Source organism: Phyllobates terribilis, unplaced genomic scaffold (assembly GCF_046119375.1).
Source record: "Phyllobates terribilis strain yellow unplaced genomic scaffold, ASM4611937v1 Scaffold_4__5_contigs__length_816908805, whole genome shotgun sequence".
NCBI classification, from domain to species: Eukaryota; Metazoa; Chordata; class Amphibia; order Anura; family Dendrobatidae; genus Phyllobates; species Phyllobates terribilis.
In genome coordinates, this window is record NW_027362764.1 from 413,497,532 (window position 1) to 413,520,775 (window position 23,244).

Sequence of the window (23,244 nt, forward strand, 5' to 3'; positions counted from 1 at the left end):
TCAGTATAGATGGATTAATAGAACAAGACCCACACACAGCTAGAAGCCCAATATTTTTTCAGAGCTAGATGCAGAAAAAAATTAGATTCAGTTTGCAACCTGATGGAGGTCAGTATAGATGGATTAATAGAACAAGACCCACACACAGCTAGAAGCCCAATATTTTTTCAGAGCTAGATGCAGAAAAAAATTAGATTCAGTTTGCAACCTGATGGAGGTCAGTATAGATGGATTAATAGAACAAGACCCACACACAGCTAGAAGCCCAATATTTTTTCAGAGCTAGATGCAGAAAAAAATTAGATTCAGTTTGCAACCTGATGGAGGTCAGTATAGATGGATTAATAGAACAAGACCCACACACAGCTAGAAGCCCAATATTTTTTCAGAGCTAGATGCAGAAAAAAATTAGATTCAGTTTGCAACCTGATGGAGGTCAGTATAGGTGTACTAATAGAACAAGTCCCACACACTGCTAGAAGGCCCAATATTTTTTCAGAGCTAGATGCAGAAAAAAATTATATTCAGTTTGCAACCTGATGGAGGTCAGTATAGATGGATTAATAGAACAAGACCCACACACAGCTAGAAGCCCAATATTTTTTCAGAGCTAGATGCAGAAAAAAATTAGATTCAGTTTGCAACCTGATGGAGGTCAGTATAGATGGACTAATACAAGTCCCACACACAGCTAGAAGCCCAATATTTTTTCAGAACTAGATGCAGAAAAAAATTAGATTCAGTTTGCAACCTGATGGAGGTCAGTATAGATGGACTAATACAAGTCCCACACACAGCTAGAAGCCCAATATTTTTTCAGAGGTAGATGCAGAAAAAAATATATTCAGTTTGCAACCTGATGGAGGTCAGTATAGGTGGACTAATAGAACAAGTTCCACACACTGCTAGAAGGCCCAATATTTTTTCAGAGCTAGATGCAGAAAAAAATTATATTCAGTTTGCAACCTGATGGAGGTCAGTATAGATGGATTAATAGAACAAGACCCACACACAGCTAGAAGCCCAATATTTTTTCAGAGCTAGATGCAGAAAAAAATTATATTCAGTTTGCAACCTGATGGAGGTCAGTATAGATGGATTAATAGAACAAGACCCACACACAGCTAGAAGCCCAATATTTTTTCAGAGCTAGATGCAGAAAAAAATTAGTTTCAGTTTGCAACCTGATGGAGGTCAGTATAGATGGACTAATAGAATGATGCTATGCCCAAAAGATTTTACTTCACTAGGTGCAGTAAAAAAATTGGTATTCTATACACAGTTGGTATATCTTGCAACACAGATAGGCTACTCCACTGACTAACACACTCTGCAATAGGCCAAAATGGATTAGCTTTGCTAGATTCAGCCAAATGCTGTGAAAAAAACTTGCACAGCACTGGCACAGACCTGCCTGGCAAAAACTGATAGGAACTGATGTAACCTAGTCCTGAAAAGGACTCCAATTACAATTAGTCTTTACTCCCACAACCTATCTATTTAAGAGCACAAACCTGCCTGATAAAAGTCGTAGGAAATGCTGTAACCTAGTCCTTAAAAGGACTGCAATCACAACTATTCCCTACTCCCAAGCTATCTGTATATTTGTGCGAAAATTGGCTTGAAATTAACAAGGTATAGCGCACACAGCAACAGCGGTGCCGTCTAACACACAGCTGCAGCAGTGAGAAAATGGTGGCGACGGGGAAAATGGCTTGGTCTTATAGGGCAAGGACATGTGACATACACTGCCAATGACACATGCCCTTGCTTGTGTGAAAAAAAGCACTTCGCTCCGTGTGTGCGCTGCTGATAGGCTGACAGATTGCACCTCCCCACTGTAAATGCGGGAAAGAGAAAAAAAAATGGAGATCTTCATTGTTCCTGCAGAGATCCATCCCCTGCCCCTCCCCCCACCCCGCTGTACACTCAAACTGCGTATTAACATTAATTTTCATCATTACTGAGAAAAAATCCAGTTATGATTTTGGTGCACGAACAGTTATCGAACATAACCTCGAACTGCCGAATTTTTCTCAAATTGTTCGTGTTCGCCGAACGGCTCGAACACTGCCCAAAACAGCTCGAATTTGAGATTGGCGAACAGTTCGAGTAGAACAAAGCTCATCTCTAGTGCTGAACACTTGACGGTCCCACGGTTGGCAAGTTGGAACTGTGAGATTCACTACGTGCACCACTGGTGTTTTGTGGAAAAGCACATGTAAGATTCTGCAACAGTCTCTGCTGATACTCCTGCATGCGTGCATCCCTTTCTATGGCAGGAATAATTTCTGCAAATTTACTTTTGTACCGGGGATCTAACAGTGTGGCAACCCAGTAGTCAGGATTATTTCTAATTCTCACAATTCGAGGGTCATGTTGCAGGTAGTGCAGCAAGAAGGCACTCATGTGTGTTGCGCATCCAGGAGCACCAAGTCCCTGTTGTGTTGGTGGCGAGGTAACAATCATGCTTCCTTCCTCTGTCCTCTCCCCCCAACCTCGCACAACAGAAATGTGATCAAGGTCTCCCTCATCTGATGAGTCTTCCAATAGTTTGTCCTCCACTTCTTCCTGGGCTCCTGCATCTTCCTCACTAGTTTGGCTGCTACCATGCGCCCTGGTAAAACCATCTCCCCCACCCTCACATGCCTGCTGCCTTGGTGCTGCCGACCGTCTGGACCTTGCAGATGTTAGCCCTTCCGCATACAACTCCTCCTCCTCTACTTCCTCCACCTCCTCTTGTGCCACCACCTGACTCCGAATTCTGTTTAACATGTGCTCCAGCATGTAAATCACCGGAATAGTCATGCTGATAATGGCATCGTCAGCACTAAACATCTTCGTCGCCATTTCAAAACTGTGCAGAAGGGTGCATAGGTCCCTGATCTGAGACCACTCCTCCAGCGTGATTTGCCCCACCTCTGGATCTCCTTGGCCCAGGATATACGTCAGAACGTATTGCACCAGGGCTTGTCGGTGCTGCCACAGTCGCTGCAACATGTGCAGAGTTGAATTCCACCGGGTAGGCACATCGCATTTTAGCCGGTGAAGTGGCAGGCCCAACGACTTCTGTAGAGATGTAAGTCGCTGAGCTGCGGGATGCGAACGGCGGAGGTGAGCACACAGCGACCGTGCCCTCTGCAGAAGGCCATCTAGTCTGGGATAGTGGGCAAAAAATTGCTGGACAACCAGGTTCAACACGTGAGCCATACAAGGCACGTGTGTGACATTGCCCCGGCGAAGGGCCGCACCCAGGTTTGCAGCATTGTCGCACACGGCTTTCCCTGGTTTCAGGTCCAGTGGAGACAACCATTCATGAAATTGGTTCTCCAGAGCTGACCACAACTCCTCAGCTGTGTGACTCACATTTCCCAGACATTTCAAAGTAAAAACCGCCTGATGACGTTGAGCCCTACTGCCAGCATAGTAAGGAGGTGTGCAGGATCCCTTCTGCGCAGTTAGAAAGCTTGTGGCATGACCAGACAGGCTTTGGGTGCAGGTGGAAGACCGAGAGGAGGTTGAGGAGGCAGAAGCAGTGGAGGAACTTTGACATAAAGAGGATTGACGCACAACTCGTGGGGACGGCAAGACTTGGACAGCAGCCCCTTGTCCTGCTGTCACCATAGTTACCCAGTGCCCAGTCAGCAACATGTAACGCCCCTGTCCATGCCTACTCGTCCAAGTGTCTGTGGTGAAATGCACCCTGTCACACACAGAGTTTCTCAAAGAAGCGGTGATGTTGTGTGCGACATGCTGGTGGAGCGCAGGCACACCTTTCTTTGAGAAGTAGTGCCGACTGGGCATCTGGTACTGGGGCACTGCGACGGACATAAGGTCTCGAAAATCCTCTGTGTCCACCAGGCGGAAAGGCAGCATTTCTGTAGCCAAGAGCTTGCAGATGGTGAAATTCAACCTCTTAGCTTTCTCATGGCTAGGAGGAAATGGTCTTTAACTTGTCCACATCTGAGGGACCGAGGGCTGGCTATTGTGCTTAGACGGGGTTGATAAGGGTGTCCCCGGCAAACTGCCGGTCTGTGAGAAAGATGCAGGCGGACATGTTAGGTTGCCTTGATCCAAAGGTGGTGCTATCGATGTCGGACAGCGCTCAACACCAGCTGGTGTTACCACCTCCAAAGAAAATGATGACCTGCCAATCACGCTGGCTGTTGCGGGTAAAGAGGTGGCAGGTCTGCGCCCCAAAACAGGTGTGACTGCTGTCCCCCCAGTCACAGAGGATGAAGAGGCCGCGGATGCACAAGATATGGGAGACGGAGGTTGGCCCGGCCGGCTAGGCCGCATTGTAGCACACTGAGCTTCCCACTGCAACTTATGCTTTATGTCCATGTGCCGGTTCATGCATGAAGTACTCAAACTATGTATTTTTTGGCCTCTACTTAGCTTTTGCTGACAAATGTTACAGATAACACGAGTTGGGTCATCTTTACCGATCTGAAAAAATGCCCAGGCTATGCAAGGCTTAGCACCCATGCGACCTGAAGAGCCACCACGACTTGTGGTGAGAGGCAGAGTTGTGTTTGAGGATGCAGTTGTTGACATGCTTCCAGTACTACGTCTCTGTCCAGGAAGGCGCAACCTGACCTCGTCGTCACTAGCATCTTCCTCCACCTCCTCTGCTGACCTCATCTCTTGGCTGACTGTGGGTTGACAGTAAGTGGGATCTCCAACCTCATCATCATCACCCTGTGCGTTATCACACCCGTCGTCCTCCGAGCCAACCTGTTCCTGCCCTGACAAAAAACTAAAGTTGTCGCTGCAATCAGGTATTTGAGTCTCATCATCGTCTTCCTCATTGTCTCCACCAACAGGAGTTACAGTTTGGGAATGAGGGTCTACATTATGGTCAGAACCTTCTGCGTCTGGTCCTGGATCCGACTCATAAAGATTCTGGGCATCAGTGCAGATCATTTCCTCGTCTGGATTCACAGAAGCGCTGGAGTCGACCTCTGATTCCCAGGCTATAGTATGAGTAAACAGCTCTGCAGACTCAACCATCTGTTCTACCTCATACTAAGACGGGCAGCTGGAGATTTGGGAGCTGTGAGGAAGCAAGTGCGATTGGGGTGACACCTTTGAGGACTGGATTATTTGTGATGTTGAAGTTGATGTGGAGGAGAGCCCACTTAAAGGAGCACTTGATATCCGTTGAAGCACCTGCTGTTTTTGTGCCTCATCTGGAATTTGTAGCGATTGGCGTGGCCGTAAGAAAGGGATCTTATCACATTGTCCGCTAAAAGAAGTAGACATTTTAGTTTGGCTGGAAGATGGTCTTTCTTCTGCAGATGTTACTGTTGCTTTAACACCTACCCCACGGACACAACCTTTTTTCCCCTTCCCAACACGCCTATTCCCCTTTCCACCAGCAGCAGGCCTTTTTCCACTCATTTTGGTGGCTAACTAATTCACAACTCTGGAGTTGTTTGCACAAAAAAACAATGGATGGGAACCGAGCAGAGCTGAGTGGCCAAACTGTGGTATTAGGCCAAAACTATTGGCTGGGTTAGATGCAGAAAAAAATTATATTCGATTTGCAACCTGATGGAGGTCAGTATAGATGGACTAATAGAACAAGTCCCACACACAGCTAGAAGCCCAAATATTTTTTCAGAGGTAGATGCAGAAAAAAAATATATTCAGTTTGCAACCTGATGGAGGTCAGTATAGATGGACTAATAGAGAAAGTCCCACACACTGCTAGAAGGCCAAATATTTTTTCAGTGCTAGATGCAGACAAAAAATTATTTTGAATTTGCAACCTGATGGAGGTCAGTATAGGTGGACTAATAGAACAAGTCCCACACACTGCTAGAAGGCCAAATATTTTTTCAGAGCTAGATGCAGAAAAAAATTATATTCAGTTTGCAACCTGATGGAGGTCAGTATAGATGGACTAATAGAACAAGTCCCACACACAGCTAGAAGCCCAAATATTTTTTCAGAGGTAGATGTAGAAAAAAATTATATTCAGTTTGCAACCTGATGGAGGTCTGTATAGATGGACTAATAGAGAAAGTCCCACACACTGCTAGAAGGCCAAATATTTTTTCAGAGCTAGATGCAGACAAAAAATTATTTTGAATTTGCAACCTGATGGAGGTCAGTATAGGTGGACTAATAGAACAAGTCCCACACACTGCTAGAAGGCCAAATATTTTTTCAGAGCTAGATGCAGAAAAAAATTATATTCAGTTTGCAACCTGATGGAGGTCAGTATAGATGGACTAATAGAACAAGTCCCACACACAGCTAGAAGCCCAAATATTTTTTCAGAGGTAGATGCAGAAAAAAATTATATTCAGTTTGCAACCTGATGGAGGTCAGTATAGATGGACTAATAGAACAAGTCCCACACACAGCTAGAGGCCCAAATATTTTTTCAGAGGTAGATGCAGATAAAAATTATTTTTAATTTGCAACCTGATGGAGGTCAGTATAGATGGACTAATAGAACAAGTCCCACACACTACTAGAAGGCCAAATATTTTTTCAGAGCTAGATGCAGATAAAAATTATTTTTAATTTGCAAACTGATGGAGGTCAGTATAGATGGACTAATAGAACAAGTCCCACACACTACTAGAAGGCCAAATATTTTTTCAGAGCTAGATGCAGAAAAAATTATATTCAGTTTGCAACCTGATGGAGGTCTGTATAGATGGATTATTAGAACAAGTCCCACACACAGCTAGAAGCCCAATATTTTTTCAGAGGTAGATGCAGAAAAAAAATATATTCAGTTTGCAACCTGATGGAGGTCTGTATAGATGGATTAATAGAACAAGTCCCACACACAGCTAGAAGCCCAATATTTTTTCAGAGGTAGATGCAGAAAAAAAATGTATTCAGTTTGCAACCTGATGGAGGTCAGTATAGATGGACTAATAGAGAAAGTCCCACACACTGCTAGAAGGCCAAATATTTTTTCAGAGCAAGATGCAGAAAAAAATTATATTCAGTTTGCAACCTGATGGAGGTCAGTATAGATGGACTAATAGAATAAGTCCCACACACAGCTAGAAGCCCAAATATTTTTTCAGAGGTAGATGCAGATAAAAATTATTTTTAATTTGCAACCTGATGGAGGTCAGTATAGATGGACTAATAGAGAAAGTCCCACACACTGCTAGAAGGCCAAATATTTTTTCAGAGCTAGATGCAGATAAAAATTATTTTTAATTTGCAACCTGATGGAGGTCAGTATAGATGGACTAATAGAGAAAGTCCCACACACTGCTAGAAGGCCAAATATTTTTTCAGAGCTAGATGCAGAAAAAAATTATATTCAGTTTGCAACCTGATGGAGGTCAGTATAGATGGACTAATAGAACAAGTCCCACACACTGCTAGAAGCCCAAATATTTTTTCAGAGCTAGATGCAGAAAAAAATTATATTCAATTTGCAACCTGATGGAGGTCAGTATAGATGGACTAATAGAATTATGCTATGCCCAAAAGATTTTACTTCACTAGGTACAGTAAAAAAATTGGTATTCTATACACAGGTGGTATATGTTGCAACACAGATAGGCTACTCCACTGACTAACACACTCTGCAATAGGCCAAAAAGGATTAGCTTTGCTAGATTCAGCCAAATGCTGTGAAAAAAACTTGCACAGCACTGGCACAGACCTGCCTGGCAAAAACTGATAGGAACTGATGTAACCTAGTCCTGAAAAGGACTGCAATTACAATTAGTCTTTACTCCCACAATCTATCTATTTAAGAGCACAGACCTGCCTGATAAAAGTCGTAGGAAATGCTGTAACCTAGTCCTTAAAAGGACTGCAATCACAACTATTCCCTACTCCCAAGCTATCTGTAGATTTGTGCGAAAATTGGCTTGAAATTAACAAGGTATAGCGCACACAGCAACAGCGGTGCCGTCTAACACGCAGCTGCAGCAGTGAGAAAATGGTGGCGACGGGGAAAATGGCTTGGTCTTATAGGGCAAGGACATGTGACATACACTGCCAATGACACATGCCCTTGCTTGTGTGAAAAACAAAGCAATGTGAACTGAGGTCTAAGATCGTAGACATGCAAGAAATAGGAGCATGTTCACACTAGCAAAAAGAAGCAAAACCTACAAAAGACAAAAAATATATCTCATACCCTACCATCATTATATATAAATGTAAAGCAAAGTTGCATAATAAATATAGGGTACTTAGTGAACTATTTTTGATCAAAAAAAGTATACAAGCCGTCCCACCAGCGGCAAGGTGACCCTAAATTGGGACGGTACCTATACTGTCTATATTAAAAACCTTACTGTATATCAAAGTTGAAGTAATGCATATAAAAGGGTAGACAAATAGGACCGGGTCCCAACTCCAGACCACCTAGGCCCGTGGTAAGCTACATATATACTAATCAGCTCAACAAAGGGGATGCCACACCCTTAAATTGCACAGAATGCAAACAAGACAAAAAACCAAGTAATGTGAACTGAGGTCTAAGATGGTAGACATGCAAGAAATAGGAGCATGTTCACACTAGCAAAAAGAAGCAAAACCTACAAAAGACAAAAAATATATCTCATACCCTACCATCATTATATATAAATGTAAAGCAAAGTTGCATAATAAATATAGGGTACTTAGTGAACTATTTTTGATCAAAAAAAGTATACAAGCCGTCCCACCAGCGGCAAGGTGACCCTAAATTGGGACGGTACCTATACTGTCTATATTAAAAACCTTACTGCATATCAAAGTTGAAGTAATGCATATAAAAGGGTAGACAAATAGGACCGGGTCCCAACTCCAGACCACCTAGGCCCGTGGTAAGCTACATATATACTAATCAGCTCAACAAAGGGGATGCCACACCCTTAAATTGCACAGAATGCAAACAAGACAAAAATCCAAGCAATGTGAACTGAGGTCTAAGATGGTAGACATGCAAGAAATAGGAGCATGTTCACACTAGCAAAAAGAAGCAAAACCTTCAAAAGACAAAAAATATATCTCATACTCTACCATCATTATATATAAATGTAAAGCAAAGTTGCATAATAAATATAGGGTACTTAGTGAACTATTTTTGATCAAAAAAAGTATACAAGCCGTCCCACCAGCAGCAAGGTGACCCTAAATTGGGACGGTACCTATACTGTCTATATTAAAAACCATACTGTATATCAAAGTTGAAGTAATGCATATAAAAGGGTAGACAAATAGGACCGGGTCCCAGCTCCAGACCACCTAGGCCCGTGGTAAGCTACATATATACTAATCAGCTCAACAAAGGGGATGCCCCACCCTTAAATTGATTAGTATATATGTAGCTTACCACGGGCCTAGGTGGTCTGGAGTTGGGACCCGGTCCTATTTGTCTACCCTTTTATATGCATTACTTCAACTTTGATATACAGTAAGGTTTTTAATATAGACAGTATAGGTACCGTCCCAATTTAGGGTCACCTTGCCGCTGGTGGGACGGCTTGTATACTTTTTTTGATCAAAAATAGTTCACTAAGTACCCTATATTTATTATGCAACTTTGCTTTACATTTATATATAATAATGGTAGGGTATGAGATATATTTTTTGTCTTTTGTAGGTTTTGTGTGAAAAACAGCAGTTCGCTCCGTGTGTGCGCTGCTGATAGGCTGACAGATTGCACCTCCCCACTGCAAATGCGGGAAAGAGAAAAAAAAATGGAGATCTTCATTATTCCTGCAGAGATCCATCCCCTGCCCCTCCCCCCACCCCGCTGTACACTCAAACTGCGTATTAACATTAATTTTCATCATTACTGAGAAAAAATCCAGTTATGATTTTGGTGCACGAACAGTTATCGAACATAACCTCGAACAGCCGAATTTTTCTCAAATCGTTCGTGTTCGCCGAACGGCTTGAACACCGCCCAAAACAGCTCGAATTTGAGATTGGCGAACAGTTCGAGTAGAACAACGCTCATCTCTACTTGTGACTGATGTGGTCATTTCGGAGATGGAGGCGGAGGAGGAGGAGGAGGCTGAGGAGGATGAGGTGCAGGAGCTGTAGACTGTGGGAGCAACCCTGATTGACATAGGGCCCGCAATCCTTGGCGTCGGGAGGACGTGTTCCATCCCAAGATCTGACTGGGTCGCGGCTTCCACTATGTTAACCGTCAGCGAGATGTACCATCCCTGCTCACAAGTACTTGTCCACGTGTCCGTGGTTAGGTGGACTTTACTGGTAACTGCTTTGTTGAGAGCACGGCTAATGTTTTTGGACACGTGCTTGTGTAATGGACGGAACCCCGGGAGAAATAGTCGCGGCTGGGGACCAAGTACCGAGGGACGGCCGCAGCAATCAGGTTGTGGAATGCTTCCATCTCCATGAACCTAAAGGCAACATTTTGAGCGCAAGCAGTCATGAAATGTGAGAATTTAGTAGTGTGGCCTGTGGGGCGTTGGCTGCATATTTGCGCTTGCGTTCCAAGGACTGGGGCATGGACAACTGAACGCTGCGCTAGGACAAGGACATGGATGTGCTTCCTGATGCTGCTACTTGAGAGTGTGCAACGACAGGTGCAGGGCAGGAGGCGTCTTCGCATGCACCATGGACAGGGGATTGGCTTGCATGCACACCAGGGGAAGAAGCAATGGTGCCACCCGCAGACACTGTTCCTGGACCCTGGAGTTCGGCCCACAAAGTCGGGTACTTTGCTGCCATATGCCTGATCATGCTGGTGGTGGTCAGGCTGGTCGTTTTGTCACCCCTGCTGATGCTAGCCTGGCAGGTGGTGCAAATGGCCTTTTTGGAGTTATCAGCAGAGTCTTTAAAAACAACTAGACTCGGGAAGACCTAACAGTTGTACTGACAATTTCCTTCGTGTTGAAGTTACGGGGAATGGTTGCCTGCCTTCTGTCTGCGGCCACCACACTGCTTCTTCCTGCCTGTTGGGGTGCTCTGCCTCCCTCCCCCTGTGTGCTGCTGTCCTCACTATGCATGTCCTCCTGCCAGGTTGGGTCAGTTACTATATCATCCACCACCTCGTCTTCCACTTCCGCACCCTGGTCCTCTTCCTGACTTTCTGGCAATTGTGTCTCATCATCGTCCACGACTTGTGACCCTTTCCCACCGTTGCCTTCGTGTGACCGCGGCTGCTCAAATATTTGGGCATCGCTACACGTGATCTCCTCTTGCCCTGCTTCAAGTGGACCAGACGAGAGGCCCGAATCTATAAATGGAAAAGTGAACAGCTCTTCAGAGTGTCCAAGTGTGGGATCAGTTGTCTCTGGGTACTCGGCATGGTGGGAGGAAGGAGGATCAGGGTGAGGAATATGTGGTCCAGACTCACGACTACTGAGACTTGACCGTGTGGAAGACAGGGTGGTGGTGGTGGTAGCTAAGTGACTGGAAGCATTATCCGCTATCCAACCAACAATCTTTTGACACTGCTCTGGGTTCAATAGTGGTGTGCTGTGGTCCCCTAGAAATTGGGACAGGATGGTCAGGCGAGAAGATGTGGGTGTTTGTTGTGGCACAATTTCGGCTTGCCCACGGCCTTGTCCTCGGCCTCTGCATGCACCATTACCATCACATTCAGTTCCCCGTCCCTTGCCACGTGCCTTGCCCTTTTTAAATAGAGGACAGTATCTTCCACGCTCACTACAAATGACTGGCTGAGTTTGGAGCAAACATATGTGATCCGTGTGATAGAGAAAACAGAGTTTTAAATACCTGGCCTGTAGGTAAATAGTTTGAACAGCAAACTGCGGTGAATTGCTTCAATGACACACTAAAGGAAATTTTTAATGGAGGCCAGAAATGGCAGTATTTTCTGAAAACGCATATGTGATCCGTTTGATGGAGAAAACAGAGTTTTAAATATCTGGCCTGTAGGTAAGTAGTTTGAACAGAAAACTGCGGTGAATGGCTTCAATGACAAACTAAAGGAAATTTTTAATGGAGGCCAGAAATGGCAGTATAGGTGATCCGTTTGACGGAGAAAACACAGTTTTAAATAGCTGGATTTCTACCTCTTTAATATGGAAAGGACCTGGCTGTGTTCTGCAGTGCCAACAAGCAAATGGCACAGAAAACATGGTGTTCTCTGGATTGCTTTTTAAGCAAATAATGAGGATTAAGATCCAAAGAAAAGTATTCCTGGCCCCTGAGACCTGGGCCTTTGTATAGAAATATCTAACAGCAGCAGAAGGCAGAATTGGAATGGAGCCTCTTGTGCTATATGCACTGCAGTCTGCTATATACACTGCCTGCCTATACACCCTGCATGCCTGATATCTCTGCAGATGGATTAGTCCTCTGAAGGACTGTTTGTTAAGATGGATATGTGTAATGTACGGTTTTTCTCCCTACACTACCTAATACACAAGCAAATCTGTCCCTGACGCAGCAGCACCTCTCCCAAAACAAGCAAATTGCGCAGAAAAATGGTGTTCTCTGGATTGCTTTTTAAGCAAATAATGAGGATTAAGATCCAAAGAAAAGTATTCCTGGCCCCTGAGACCTGGGCCTTTGTATAGAAATATCTAACAGCAGCAGAAGGCAGAATTGGAATGGAGCCTCTTGTGCTATATGCACTGCAGTCTGCTATATACACCGCCTGCCTATACACTCTGTCTGCCTGATATCTCTCCAGATGGATTAGTCCTCAGAAGGACTGTTTGTTAAGATGGATATGTGTAATTTACGGTTTTTCTCCCTACACTACCTAATACATGATCAAATCTCTCCCTGACAAAGCAGCAGCTCTCCCTACACTGTCTGATCTGGAGTGATTGTGACGAGCATGGTGGCGCCATGTCTGATATAGACCTGATGACGCTGTACGGCCAGCCAATCACTGTAATGCCCAAAACAAACATGGCTATGGCATTACAGTGCATGGCAGGCAATCCCTGCATGTTCATTGGCTCTCTAAAGAGCACCAAACATGCAGGGAGGGGACCCGAGTTCCCGCCCGAGCAACCCGGGAATACTCGGCGAGCGCCGAGCATCTTGAGCAGTGAGATGCTCGGGCGAGCACCGAGCAGTACGAGCATGCTCGCTCATCACTAGTCCCTAAAAGAACTAAGGATTGGAACAAAAATGGGATACCTCCTGAACAGAGAAGGTTGTTGCAGAACACAAAAGTATTAACTCGCAAAAAGGTACTAGAGGTCCCAGAAGGACCAAGCAAACTGACAGAGATAGGCACAGAATCACCTGGCTAGCAAAACAGTCAAACAACACTGAAGTCCAGCACAGCCAAAAGGGCAGAGCTGGAAAATATAGGCAGATGGTCACGTGACCGCAAAACACAAGATGGCAAAAACAAACAGGAGGGTGCTAACAATTAATTGTGGGACTACCGAATTAACAAAAATTTGGAAAAATTCAAAGGGGGTAAAATTGATAACATCTAATCTTATTCCAGGGGCTTCTGAAAAAGAAGGAATTTGAGGGGAAAATCCATTGTCGGGATATGACAATGTAGGGGGGATTGCGGACGTTGGTCCTGCCTCTGACGCTTCAGCAGTGACCACTGATTCCACCACCATTGGTTTGTGGGATCCCAAGGAGAAAGAGGAATTGTCACTGGCTGAAAACTGTTCTACTTTAGAGGCAGATTGGGTTTCTCTGCCAGAGCAAAGCATGGTGTACGCCTGCTCTGCGGTGAACATTCTGTAGGCCATTGTTATATTTTATATGAATACCTAACAACAAAAAACTAACCTAATCTGAAATTACTAAGCCTAACCTAATCTAACACTAGCAAGCTTAACCTAATCTAACACTAGTAAGCCTAACCTAATCTAACACTAGTAGACCTAATGTAACAGTAGGAATTATTTTTATTTTATTTTTTTATAATTTTTTTTTAACTTTTGAATGAACTGTATCCCAAAAGTCTAGCCCTAAAACCTAACCCGGACTCTAAAGCTAAACCCTAAGGCCCAACCCTAAGCTCAACCCCAACCCTAAGCTCAACCCCAACCCTAAGCCCAACCCTAAACCTACAATCAACCCTAACCCTAGCTAAGGCCTAAGAAAGAATGAAATAACGATTATAAAATAAAAAAATAAAATAAAAATTAATCTGACTAGGGGGATGACAAATATTGGACTTTTGATCACTGTGATAGGACCTATCACAGTGATCAAAAGTCAGGAACCAATAGAAAACATCCCTGCTGAGGCCGGGTGTCAGCTGGCAGATCTCTGCGGGCGCACTGTGCATGTGCCAGCCATTTTGCTTTGGGAGCAGGAGGAAAAGAGCCACTGTCACCGGTTGTGAGGTACCCTGAGGCCCGGCTTCCTGAAGGACCCTGCCTCCTGTGACCTCCGCTCCACTGCTGCCCCCCAGGTAAGATACCTATTCAGACTATAAAATGGACCCCCGTCTTATAAAAAATATTTTTTTCCTTTTTTCCACCCCAGAATTTGGGGTGTGTCTTATGGTCCGGTGCTTCTTATAGTCCGAAAAATACGGTACATCTTTTTATACGCTTACATAGAACGCTTTTGCTTCCATTTCTGTTGGTCTTTCTGAATTTTCGGAAATGCGGATATTACTGGACCTGTTGTTTTTTGGTTACTACTGTATTAATGTGTTGTTCCTGCAGTATATCACCAATTAATCAATTCATAGTCATGCTGACTATGCAGGTACAGCGCCTCCTTCTCATTTGAATCTTTGGAATAATATTCACAGACTGAGAATACAACTCTCATTTTCTGCAGTAGTACACCACAATTTGATTTGCCCGATCTCTATCCCTATGTGTAATGAGTTGTGCGCTCTGACCTTTGATTTTCTAGGCTTTAAATTCTTACAATGATGCTACTTGGCCGGCCCTCATCTTTTACCATAGCTGAGACAGTTCCCTTGTCAGCTGCTCTAGACCATGTAATGTGATAGTTGCTAAAGCATTATGGAGGAGCCTGTGAAGCCATGCCTGATTTCATAAACCATCTATCTTCAGCATGAATCGAATCATATGTTTTTTTGAATGGGGACCTGTGAATTTCAGGGTGACAAAATTGTCAGTCCAATCACAGCAATTTTAACGTTTTGGCAAATGAAATTGCCTGAAATATTGATGTCAATTTTTGATCGGTGCTATAAGAGCACTGATCATATTCTGGAGCAAGAATACGGCAGCATCAGCAGCCCCAGTGCTGAAATGACGTCCGGTCGACAAATCAGGGACTGAAAGGGCAGTTTGACCTCTCAATGACCGCTCTGCACCACCTCATTTCAGCTTGGAGACATGTGCAGAGTGGTCATCGTGTAGTTCTGTTGCCAATCTGCTTATACTTGCGGTGCCACAGACTACTTTAGCCTGTGCCACCTCTTCTGCTGCTGCTGATTCGAGACCCGAAGAACAGAAGACTGAAGACATTCCTGACCTTTTTCTTACATGTTCCTGTCCCCTGCTTTTATCTAATGTACCCCTGTCCCTCTCTCTGACCTGCCCCCCTTTTCCTAATCCCTTCCCCAAACCTCCTTCTGCTGCCAACCGCTGATCAGTGCTTGATCGCTGATCAGCACTTGATTGCTCGATTTTTGGTAGGTTTTTTCTTTTGCACCACCTCCGTGCGTGCGTCCTGCAACCGCTGAGCGCTGATCGGTGACACACATCACTGATCGGCATCCGTGCTCACTTTTGGCCAATAATTATTTTTTCTGTCCATTTCCCCTCACCTCTTTTCTACCACTTCTTGGGTGACTCCTGCAGCCACTGAGTAATGATCAGTGACTCACATCACTGATCGGTATTGGTGCTCACTTTTAACCAGGACGTTTTTTCCTGTCCATTTTTTTGCTTGGCTCCCCCTCCATGCTTGCATCCTGCATCTGCTGGACACTGATGTGAGTGTTGCACATTACTGATCGGCATCCAATTGTTTTTTTTTCAAAAAGTGTAAAAAAAATCAAATAAAAATAATAATTTTAGATTAGTTGATAGGGCTAGATTAGGAACAGTAAAAATATACTGAAGTAATTAGCTTCTACTACAGTATTTTTTATTAAAATATACTCACACCATATATATAGCACCAGATTGTAAAGTATAAAATAAAGAATCAGCTAAAAATAATTTAGATTAGTTGCAAGAGCTATATCAGGGACATTCTAATCTATAGTAAAATGTAATGTAGTAATTAGCTTATATTACAGCATTTTTTAGTAAGATATAATCAGGATTAGCATCAGATAGTAAAGTGTAAAAAAATAATCAATTAAAAACAATTTACTGTAGATTAGTTGATAGAGCTAGATTAGGGACATTGTAATCTATTGTTAAAATATACTGTAGTAATTTGCCTACACTGCAGTATTTTTTACTAAAATATAATCACAATTAGTGTCAGATAGTGGCGGGCGCTCAGTCATTTTTTTTTCAGATGTCCGTTTAGTAATTGTACTTTCAGAATTTTAGAGGAAAATTCTTGTAGTACTAATACTACAGTTTTTTTGATTACATAGAATTGCGGTTAACATAATTTAGTTGCAGTTGCTCAGTAATTGTTTTTACTGTCATCCATTTAGTAAGGTTTTTTTTATTGTACTACATTTTTATACTCTCCTTTTATTTTTATCTTTTACTTTCTAGACTATTTTCTTCTATTCTTTTTTTTTCTCATTCTTCTATTCTAACTAGTTAATAAATAAAAAAGTTTACACCAAACACATACACCTGAATACAATTTGGTTATCCTACACACACACTACCTACGTGAAATATAAAATGTCCCATACTTCCCAAAGACAGTATTCAGCACAGGAGGCATATGCCTTCATTGCCTCCGACACTGATAGTGAGGGAGATGATGCCACCTTCCTCTATTTTTCCTCTTCCTCTAGTGATAATTGGTGCAGACGCTCCAAGACAGCAAATGAGCCAGAGCCCACCGTTAGTTATCCCCTGTGAACCTCACCTCCCGAAGATTATGAACCTCAGATACCTGATTTTGTGGCCAATTTGACACTGCGGGCCTCACAGTAATCAATTTTTTAAAAAGTCTTTTACTCTGAGCATTTTCTAAATCTCATGGTTGCTCAGACAAATTTATACACCAAATTTCTTACCCAAAACCCCACTTTAACATTTACTAATTGGACCCCCATAGAAACTGTAGAAATTATGAAGTTTTGGGGCCTTGTGCTTCACATGGGGATAGGGAAGAAGTCAGAAGTTCGGCAACATTGGAGTGCTGATATTTTATGTAACACTCCAGTTTTCTGCATGGCTATGTCCTGGACACGCTTTGAGGGCATTCACAAATTTTTGCATTACTAAGATAATGCACAGTGTCCACCCCGAGATGATCTCAATTTAGCCTGACTTTTCAAAATTCAGCTGGTCATTGATCACTGCAGCAACAAATTTGCTGTGGTGTGCATTCCCCAAAAGGATATCTGCGTAGATGAGTCCCTAATAAATTCAAGAGGAGGCATCATTTTCGGCAATACCTGCTTAATAAGAGGGCCAGGTACGGAATTAAAATGTACAAGCTGTGCAAGAGTAGCTTAACCCCCTGGATACTCCCCTGTCCTGGGAGTGAGTGGGAAAATTGTGTGGGAATTTATGCACCCACTGCAGGATCAGGGTTATCACCTCTTCACCAGCATCTTACTCTTCAAGTCCCTTTCTGCCAAGAGGGATGTCCTTTTTTTGACCACAATCCATGCTAATGGCAACACCCCCACCACTTTACGAGATACATCTACACAGGTCACCAAGACAGTATGTGTCCTGGGGTACAATAAGAACATGGGGGAGTTGATCTCTCCTTCAGTGATATGCGGAAAGCTAAGATGTGGTACAAAAAGATGGCCATGCACATCATACAGATTGCAATGTATAACCCTTACATGCTATCACGAAGTGCAGGTCAGACTGATGCATTCCTTCATTTTCAGGAGGTAGTGATCAAGGCCCTAATATTTGGAAGTCATGAAGGGGAAGGCCCCAGTACCTCTGGAACTGTAGGTGCCTGCATAGTGCCAGGGCAACATTTCCCCAGTGAAGTTCCCAAATCTCGAAAGTAAGGAAGGTCACAAAAAAGGTGCCAAGCGTGTTACAGAAGGTGGATAAGAAAGGACACCATTTTTGAGTGTGACACCGGCACCAACAAATCTGACCTGTGAAAAAAAGACTATTTCTAAGTGTACCACTTATCCACGGATAACTAAATTTAATTCTGATTTACTCTAATTTTTTGCACAACTTGATGTACTCTACACAACTCACATACGTACAAGAAGGGAAAGAAAGAACGATCAACAACTTTTGATCGTTATTTCCTTCCCTTCTTGTAAATATATTTACGATGATTTGTCCTTTACAGTCCTAATATAGGGTAGCATCATGGATAGTGTAAAATAGTTTATTATACATTGATCATGCTACTATCTCTGTTTTTGAGCAATTTGTATTACAACTCGCATATGCTAGCCTGATGTACTCTATACAACTCACATATGCTATCCTGAATTTACTCTACACAATTTACATATGCCAACCTCATGTACTTTACACAACTTACATATGCCACCACATTATGAAATTCACATACCAGGAAAACACTAAATCAATTCCAATTTATGGTCACTTGTGGGGGGTTTCTACCGTTTTGGCACTTCAAAGGCTCTGCAAATGTGACATGGTGCCTGCAAGCAATTCTATCTAAGTCTGAGCTCCAAAATGTCACTCCTTCCTTTTGGAGCTTGGCAATGTGCCCAAACAGTAGTTTCCCACCAAAATTGGGGTATCATTGTACTCAGGAGAAATTGCACAATAAATTTTGTGGTTCATTTTCTTATGCTACCCTTGTGAAAATCAAAAATTGGGGCTAAAGCAACATTTTCATGGGAATAATGTGATTTTTTATTTTTATGGCTAAACGTTAGAAAATTGTGTGCAGCACTAGGGGTTCAAGGTGCTCACCACACATCTAGATAAATGTCTTGAGGGGTATAGTTTCCAAAATGGGGTCACTGGTGGGGGGATTCCACCACTGTTTAGGCACTTGAGTGGCTCTGCAAACAATACATGACATCGGAATTGTGGTAACGTCACTGAGAAACAGAGCAGAATGGCGCTGGATCCCAGAGAAAGTGGTGGTAGGTGAGTATATTACTACACTCCATACACATACTACACACCATACACATATTTAATAAAAAAATATAGATGAGAGCCCTTTCTGAGCTAAAACCTCAATACTAGCACTGGTATTACCAACATGCAGTGACCATTTAATGGTAATATCGGTCATAAACCAATTTTCTGTAGACTATATATGTGTGTACTGTGCAAGTTCTCACCAGTGACGCCCTTGCTGATTGTTGTCATTAGGGATGATTGAACTCCGAACACGGACTAATTACTGTATGTCCGTTTCCTGATCGGGTTCGTCATCCTACTAAAGCTTGATGAAAAGCTGCAGTGGAGCCAATCAACAAGCTTTAACCCCTTAAGGACCCTGGGATTTTCCGTTTTTGCATTTTCGTTTTTTGCTCCCCTTGTTTCCAGAGCCATAGCGTTTTTATTTTTTGGTCAATATGGCTATGTGAGGGCTTATTTTTTGCGGGACAAGTTGTACTTTTGAATGACATTCCAAGTGCTGTGAAATTTCAAAAAAGTGCAATACCACAGATGTTTCTGTTTTATTTTTTTTACCACGTTCACTGAATGCTAAAACTAACCTGCCATTCTTATTCTCCAGGTCATTACGAGTTCGTAGACACCCAACATGTATAGGTTCTTTTTTATTTAAGTGGTGAAAAAAAAATCCAAATTTTGCGGAAAAAAAAAGGCGCCATTTTCAAGACCCGTAGCGTCTCAATTTTTCAGGATCTGGGGCCGGGTGAGGGCTTATTTTTTGCGTGCCAAGCTGCAGTATTTATTGATACCATTTTGGGGTAGATCTGATGTTTTGATTTCCCGTTATTGCATTTTATTGCAATGTTGGGGCTACCAAAAAACGTAATTCTGGCATTAAGAATTTTTTTCTCGTTACGACGTTTACCGATCAGATTAATTCTTTTTTTATATTGATATATTGGGCGATTATGAATGAGGCGATACCAAATATGTGTATGTGGGTTTTTTTCATTATTATTTTATTTTGAATGGGGCGAAAGGGGGGTGATTTAAACTTTTATATTTTTTTAATTTTTTAAATATTTTTAAAAACTTTTTTTACACTTTTTGCATGCTTCTATAATCTCCATAGGAGACTAGAAGCAGCAGCAGTCTGATTGCCTCTGCTACATAGAGGTGATGAGCAGATCACCTCTATGTAGCAGAAATGCTCCTGTGCTATGAGCGCCGACCACTTGGTGATAGTCATAGTCATCGGTACATGACAACCACTGGGGTCTGCTGCTGACCCAGGGTTGTCATGCCCACCCATCAGTGACCCGCGATCAATCACCGATGGGCGGGGTAAGTGACGCGCTTCCGGCGCGGCAGTGTTAAATGCGGCTGTCAGAGATTGACAGCGGCATTTAACATGTTAACAGCCGTGGCAGCTGACATGTGCTCGGTTCAGTGCGGGCTCACCACCGGAGCCCACACTGAACAGGGGGTGACAGCCTTGTGCATAATATTACGCCCCAGGCTGTAAAGGGGTTAAGGTCATGGGCACTTCAAGTCATGGCATGGCTGTGATTGGTCAACACAATAAGAGACCCAGCCTGACTGTGTAAAATAAATAATAATAAAAAATGACATGCAGTCCCCATCTTTTTTAAAACCAAACGAGGGAAAAAATACAGCTGGGGACTGGTGTTATTAGTCTGGGAGGAGACTAATATCTATGAAGCTTGCCAGCCTATTAATATCAACTCACATCTATCTGTGTAGCCTTTACTGGTTATTAAAATGGAGTGACTCCCCAAAAAAATGATGTTTGGTCCCACTATATTTAATAACCAGCAAATGCTATGCAGATAGCTGCTGGGCTGATATTAATAGACTGGGAAGGGGCCTTGGATATTGGCCCCCTCCCAGATTAATAACATTAGCCCTCAGCCGCCACCCCAGAAATGGCTCATTCATTAGATGCACCAATTCTGGTGCTCAGCCTTGGTTCTTTCCACTTGCCCTGGTGCATTGGCAAATGGGGTAATGGTTCTGGGGTTGATATCAGCTGTTTTATGTCCACTGACATCAAGCCCAGGTGTAAGTAATGTAGAGGCATCTATGAGACACCTCCATTACTAAATCAAAAGTAAGAAAGACACACACAGAAAAAAGTCCTTTAATTGCACAAAACACTTCCTGGCAAATTCCCTCTTTTACCCATTTATGAAGATAAAATGAAAAATAAAAAATCAAAGTAATCCTTACCTGTCCGCAGTTAATCCATTATCATCAGGTCCCACGACGATCCCTGATTCTGCTTCATACAGATGCAGTGCTGAGCGGTGACATTAATAATGTAACTGCTCAGCACGAGCAGCCGTAACACACTGACAGTAGCGTGTGAACACAGCTTCTGCAATGAGCGATGATGTTCTCTAAGGTTAACGCAGTTCAAAGCCAATGAACTGCCGTAACCTTACTGAGATCACCTCAGTTTATAAGCTCTGGTTCTCACAAACTCAGCACAAGTGCCTGACTAATGAGCGACTGTTCATCACTTCGGCACTCGCGCTGAACTCGTGAGAACCGGCACCTGTGAACTTAGGTGACCTTACTGAGTTCCTTACAAAGGCGCAGTCAAGGGTCATACCTTCATACTTTTAAGACATTGAGGGGATATGTGTTGCAAGACTTACCTCTATTAAAAACCCCATAATATTCTCACCCATTATCATACCCCTTCCATGGCCCCCATAGAATATGATGCCTCAAAAAAATCCCTATATAGAATGCTGTTCCCACATTCTTCCACCTACACAGCATGATATCCCCACAAACCTTACAAAATAATATGGTCACTCCAGCCCCCCACATATTACATTGATCCCCACAGCTCCCCATACATGTTGATTGCCTTCATTGAAACCCATACAGTATAATGTTCACCATAGCTCCTCACACAGTATGATAGTCTCTCCATAATGGTATCCACAGCCCCCTACACAGTATAATAGTTACCCAACAGATCCCCACACAGTATTATAGTCCCCCCACAGCCCTAATACTGTAAGATGGTCCCCCCACATATTGATAGTCATCACTGTCCTCACACAGTATGATGATCCCCCCACATCATGATTGCCTCCACAGTCCTCGACAAAGTATGATCGTTCCGCACACAGGATGATGGTCCCATCACAGTCCCCCACAAAGTATGATTGTCTCCTCAGCCCCTCACACAGTATGATGGTTCTCTCACACAGGATAATGGTCCCCACAGCCACCCACAGTAATCACACAGCAATCCTCCTGAAAGCCCCAATACAGTATGATGGTCCCCAACAGCCCCATATAGTACGAGAGTTGGCATTGCTGTGATGGCTCCGGAAGTGCTCACAGCTTAAAAGCTTGTTGGTTGGCTGCGCTGCAGCCTTTCAACAAGTTTTATTAAGCATCTGAACTCAGAACAGTAACCCAGACTTCGGGAGAAATCCATGTGCGGCGTTCAGCATGGTACGAACCCCAAACTTTACAGTTCGGATTCGCTCATTCCTAATGGCAATCTTTATTGTAAAGTTTTCGTTTACCGAAGAAGCAATGAGAAATTGCTGGAAATGTAGCTAATTTTTAACACGTATTCAACAAGCTTTATTAAGCTTTGTCAGATGCTTTAAGCATGCTTTAAAAAAACATCTGTTTAGACAAGCTTATCACCTCAACGGACTAACCTAACTCTCCCCTGTTCCCTCCTAAATGTTAATCATAATCTACTCCTGCCTATTCATCTGTCTCCACATCCTCCATGCACCCAATAGTACGCGATAACTGCACTCAGACAGATCCTGGCTGATGACCGGATCATGCAGTTTAGTATGAAAATCCTTATTTATTATAATGATGCCTGGGTCATACATAACAGCACGTTCTAAGCAAATAAGAAAAAGATCTTCAGCTCACCTGGTCCAGCCTGCCCAGTCCTCCTTTCCATGATCTCGGTGCTCGGAATTAGTCCATCCCCATCTGGGAGAAAAATCCTCAGTGAAAGTGAAAAGTAGTTTTCCAGCACACGATTTAGAAAAATTAAAAAAAGCCTTTATTTATTCCATCGTTAAAAAATACAAATCCAAAGGAGATAAAAGCGTGTGTAGGCTTACGCGTTTCGGATCATATTTGACCCTTAGTCATA